Genomic DNA, 5,910 nt, shown 5'->3' on the forward strand with positions numbered 1-5,910 from the left:
GAGTCTGTTCAAATTTCGCTCCAGCCGTAAGAGAGTGACACAAGTAGACACACTATGATGCTGCGTATCAGGTTTGCTTTAAATATACAGTGTAACGGTCCTTAACGTTAGCTACCTTTGGTCAAGAATGCCCTTAAGGCGACAAAGACGTCATTATGAACCAGCACCTTGAGTTTGAACGAGATCGTGTAATAGGGCTACGATAAGCTGGTTATTCCTTCTGCGATACTGCTGAAAGGCTTGGCAGGAGCAGCCACTGTACACGATTGCTGGAAGCGGTGCTCACGAGACCGTACAGTCACAAGAAGACCGGTTTCTGGACGGCCGCGTGGCACTAATGAGAGGGAAGACCGTGGTCTTCGGCATATATCTTTGGCGAATCTTACTCTATCTGCAACAACAATTTGAGCAGCCGCTGGCACCACAGTGGCACAACGAGCTGTTACAAATTGGTTACTTCAAGGACAGCTCCGAGCCAGATGACCTGTAGCTACGTTCCACTGGCCCCAAACCACCGCCATTCGCGCTTTCGGCGTTGTCAAGTGAGAGCTCATTGGAGGGCAGAGTGGAGGTCTGTCGTGTTTTCCGATGAAAGCTGGTTCTGTTTCGGTGGCAGTCATGGCTGTGTGTTGGTTAGAAAGAGGTCAGCTGACGGTCTGCTACCAACCTGTCTGCGTTCTACACACCGGAGTTACATCCTTACATCTGGAGTTACTGTCTGGGATGCGATTTCGTATGACAACAGGAGAACTCTGTGGTTACCACATGCATCCTGACTGCAAATCTGTACCTTAGTCTGGTGATTAGACGCGTTGTGTTGGCATTCATGAACAGCATTCCAGGAAGAGTTTTCCAACAGGACAACACTCGCCCACATACCTCTCTTGTACCCCAACAGGTGGAGATGGCCTGCTCGATCACCAGATTTGTCTCAATCGAGCACTTATGGGGCATCATCGGACAACTGCAGCATCATCCACAAACGGCATTAACCGTCCCTGTATCGACCGACCAAGTGCAACAAGCGTGGAACTCCATTCCACAAACTGACTTCCGGCACCTGTACAACACGATGCATGCACGTTTGCACGCTTGCAGTCAACGTTCTGGAGATTACAAGGTTATTAATGCACCAGGATTTCACATTTGCAATGGCCTAACTCGCGCGTATGTTAACCTGTGATCTTGCAATGTTAACCACTTAGGTATGTTACCTAGACAAATATATTCCCTAAATTTCATTATTCGACATTAATAATTTATGTTGCAATTCTTTTCCGTCATTGTATTTAATCAATGCGACTGTGTCAAGGATCACACTACTGATGCTGTATTCCTACATTACAAGGTTGTTTTTCCTACTCATCTGCATTAACTTATATTTTTCTATATTTAGAGCTAGCTCCCATTCAACATACCAAGTATAGATTTTGTCTAAAACATTTTGTGTCCTCCTACAGTCACTCAGCTACGCCACCTTCCAGTACACCACAGCATTATCAGCAAACAGACTGACGGAAAAAATTGCATAATCAAAAAATTATTAATGTAGAATAATGAAATTTAGGAAATATATTTGTCTAGGTAACATACTTAAGTGATTAAAATTTCAAGATCATAGGTTAATGTAAGCGCGAGTTATTCCATTGCAAATGTGAAATCCTGGTGCATTAATAACCTTGTAATCTCCTGAACGTTGACTGCAAGCTAGCAAAAGTGCATGCATTGTGTTGTACAATTGCCGGAAGTCAGTTTGTGAAATGGAGTTCCACGCTTGTTGAACTTGGTCGGTCGATACAGGGACGTTTAATGCTGGTTTGTGGATGATGCTGCAGTTGTCCCATGATGACCCATATGTGCTCGATTGGAGACAAATCTGGTGATCGAGCAAGCCCCAAGGAAGTGTGACGGGATCCCTATTAGTTTCCATACACATGAATGATCTGGTAGGCAGATCATTTATGTGTATGGAAACTAATAGGGATCCCGTCACACTTCCTTGGGGCTGTCCTGATAATACCCTTGTCCCTGATGAACATCGCCGTCGAGGACAACAGGTTGGATTCTATTAGTCAAGAAGTCTTCGAACCACTCACATATCTGGAAACCTGTTGCCTACGTTAATAGTATCTTGTGGGGCACTGTGTAAAATCCAACCTCACATGTCCTTGCCTAATGGCTCCATGCTCTACTCTAACAGCGAGTCCTCTTTTTAACAGCATGTTGAGGCTCACTAATACGCAACACTCGCCGAAAAGGAAACAAGAAAATGCCTAAGCACAAATCGATGTCCACGCACGGTAAGGCGTTTCCTAATGCTTTATGGATTTGCAGTACCGGTAAAGAGATCTCGTTAATCACGGATGATCACTAACTCCAGACTTCCGAAATGATAACTGTGGTGTCGTCCGTAGAATGAGGTCTCATGTAAAAGGTGATACCTTACGGTGGCACCACAGGTAATGACCGCCGCTGCCAAACACAGAAACTAATCTGAGACGGCGGCGTAGACCCCCCCCCCCCCCCCCCCCCCCAATGTTTCCTTACGCCGCTGCAGCCGCAAAGTATTTGCAACGAAGCAGAGTGCCGATCTGGCCCAGTCTTTATGTAATGGTCCAGTCTTTATGTAATGGTCCAGTCTTTATGTAATGGTCCAGTCTTTATGTAATGGTCCAGTCTTTATGTAATGGTCCAGTCTTTATGTAATGGTCCAGTCTTTATGTAATGGTCCAGTCTTTATGTAATGGTCCAGTCTTTATGTAATGGTCCAGTCTTTATGTAATGGTCCAGTCTTTATGTAATGGTCCAGTCTTTATGTAATGGTCCAGTCTTTATGTAATGGTCCAGTCTTTATGTGATCAGCGACAACTTGTAATCATCGCTAACGACGACAGTATGGATATAGCACATATCCAGCTGCGTGCTAACAGAACAATATTTCTGAGCTTTGTATCCAGCTATAAACAATTGTATTGTGATATGAAACGATATTTCTGCAATGATATAATGCTAAATGCTATAAGCGTCAGTGACAGCATCAGATGGACACTAATTGTTTTCAGAGTTACGTATTTACCATGCTCCAGTATTAATACATTACTAATAATTTGTATGTGTGTCGTAGTAACTGTTCGACGTCGTCCTGAAGTAGTTTAGTTGTTGCAATACACAACAATAACCACTCTCAAACACAAACCCTTTGGCCATTTCTTGCTCCTGCTTACAGCAATTCTGTTAGGTGCCACCCTCTGGCAGGACTCTAAGAACTTTTTCTACAATGGACGTTGGAAACAGCGGCCATCGTAGGAAATCACTCTCGCCATAAGTCCACAGGATCGACTCCGGCTATAATCCATTTGGGACAATCAGAGAATATCTGGCTCTCGTATTTCACGCCGAACAAAAACCCCATGCCCCTTGCAGCCGCAGCCTAGATGAGGTGACTACAATCGTGAACAGGGATTGCACATATGAGTGGCAGGAAATGATATGCTACACTGTTCTTACAGCTACTACACATAAGTGATCCTTCTTTCGCTTGTCATTAAACATGGTGTTAAGTGGGCTGTCCATCTCATTCAACAATTATGCCAAGACTTCATTGCTTTCAGCCAGGAGGCCTATGTCGTCTGCGAGCCTTGAGCGTTTGTATCCAAAGAGCCATGTGAAACTTCTCCTTTAAATGTAAAGAACGACAGCGCTGGAAAAACTCTTACGTTATTTGATTTTCAAACAGCTGAGCAAAACTCAACGTACTCAGTTTTCTCTTTACTTATTCTGATCATTACTAAACTGACACACAATATTTTTAGCGCAACCCAATCTGACTTTGAATAATCCCTATAAAAGAATAGCCCTGACTAACAATAACCTATACCTTTCATGAATCACTTACCTCACAAAAATTTTCGTTAGTCGAACTACTGCAATACAGTGAGCGCCAATACTGCCAGCTAAATAAAAGATTCTAACTACTGAAGGCACTAACTACTCAAAGGCATAGTTAGCAAATGAAAGATTTTGATGGAGAACAATGTATTTGCCTTAATAGTGTTCAAAAGTCATTATATATATCAGTTCATGACGTCCAGTCTTACAAATTTCCTTTTTATGACGGACACACTCCAGATCGTCCGCTCTTAAAACTCTGCCATCTCTCTGCCCACATCCACCGCTGCTGGCGGCTCACCTCCAACTGCGCAACGCTACGCGCTGTTCACGCCGGGCCGCCGTGGGCGGAAGGTAGCGGTCATCGGAAACGCGGGACAATACACTTTTGGGGATAGCGCAGCATCCGGAGCCACCTGTGCTGGGCAACACGTGGCGAAGGCGGGAATTTCGTTTGCCTAGGGGCGTTATGACCTACTCGATGATTGGGTAGATCTCAGAAATGCCGTTGGAGGGATTTCGGCGATGATAGAGCGTTCGACATTGGCCGAAACTGAGTATTCTTCCGCCGCGTTTTCGTACGCGTGGGAGACGGGAGAATTGTGGAGACACTTCGCCCTCAGCCATCGAGCGGTACGGACGTGGAGACGGCGTCTTGGCCATCGCCTTCGAAGGGAGATACACGGTCTGTATCGCAGCGCTGCACCAATGCGTGTTCCGTGCAGAGTTCTGCGGTTAGAGCTCTTTGTGTGCTCAGAAGCGAGATGTTCACCAACGCTTAACCACTTCCAACAACTTACCTAATATTCTTGATCTGGTAGTTATCCTTGCGAGGTGCCGAGAATTTATCGACGTAACTCCCGGTAATAGGGGCGCGTAATTGCAAATTGTTAATGTGCCATTCTCAGGAGTGTTGGGTGGACAAAGAAATTCACTTTTTTTTTGTAAATTTTGTCAGTTGTGGGGGATATCAAATTAAAAAGCCAGTATTACAATCGAATTATCGACTTCATTGTAACTAGCATTTGCCCTGTCCCAGTAAGCTTTACATGTACTCTAGTCACTGCACACCTCGCCCAGACGATTATATATATATATATATATATATATATATATATATATATATATATACTGGATGTCATGAACTGATATATATATATATATATATATATATATATATATATATATATATATATATATATCTCAGTTCATGACATCCAGTTTTACAAATTTCCTTTTTCTGACGGACACACTCCAGATCGTCCGCTCATAGTAACTTCTCAAAACTCTGGCATCTCTAACCCCACATCCACAACTGCTGGCGGCTCGCCTCCAACTGCCCAACGCTACGCGCTGTTCACACGCAACTGCCCAACACCACACTAGCGAATATTCCGACAGTGAGTCCAACCAGCCACAGACCGCACACAGCGCAGTCTGCGATTTTCATACAGAGCGCTAAGTGGCGTCACCAACATAATAACCTAAACAGCCAACTTAAACAGGCAGTGTGGGCGTAACAGCTCGCGGCGGACTCGCTGGCCCGTCCGGGGCTGTGTGGCTGCGCGCCCAGGTCTGTCACGGCGTGCCCACAGCGGGCTGGTCGCTCCACGCCCAGGCACAGAGGATATCTTTGTCTGTGGCCCAGGCTAGTCCGTGTGCTACGTCTGAGTCCGCAACGCAGTGCTCATCACAAATATGTCCTGAAGGGATCAACTTCCATGTAGAATAAATTAAGGGCGCTAGAGCATAAGCTGTCACTTTTACTTTCACATTTCCAGTAAAAAATTTTATGAAATATAATGTTAAAAACTACCAAGCAAGTGCAAATAGGACTCCCTTCTCTGACGGTTTCTTACAAACTTACTTAGGTGGTAGTTCACCTATAGGTTCTCGTGAGTTTGTCAGTATCAACATATTTAACAAATCTTTCGACTACACTGACTTAGAAGCTGAAATTAATTGCACTACGAACGGATGGTAGACCTTAGTATTTGACGTAAATTTCAAGTTGATACTTCA

Source organism: Schistocerca serialis, chromosome 2 (assembly GCF_023864345.2).
Source record: "Schistocerca serialis cubense isolate TAMUIC-IGC-003099 chromosome 2, iqSchSeri2.2, whole genome shotgun sequence".
Taxonomy (NCBI): Eukaryota; Metazoa; Arthropoda; class Insecta; order Orthoptera; family Acrididae; genus Schistocerca; species Schistocerca serialis.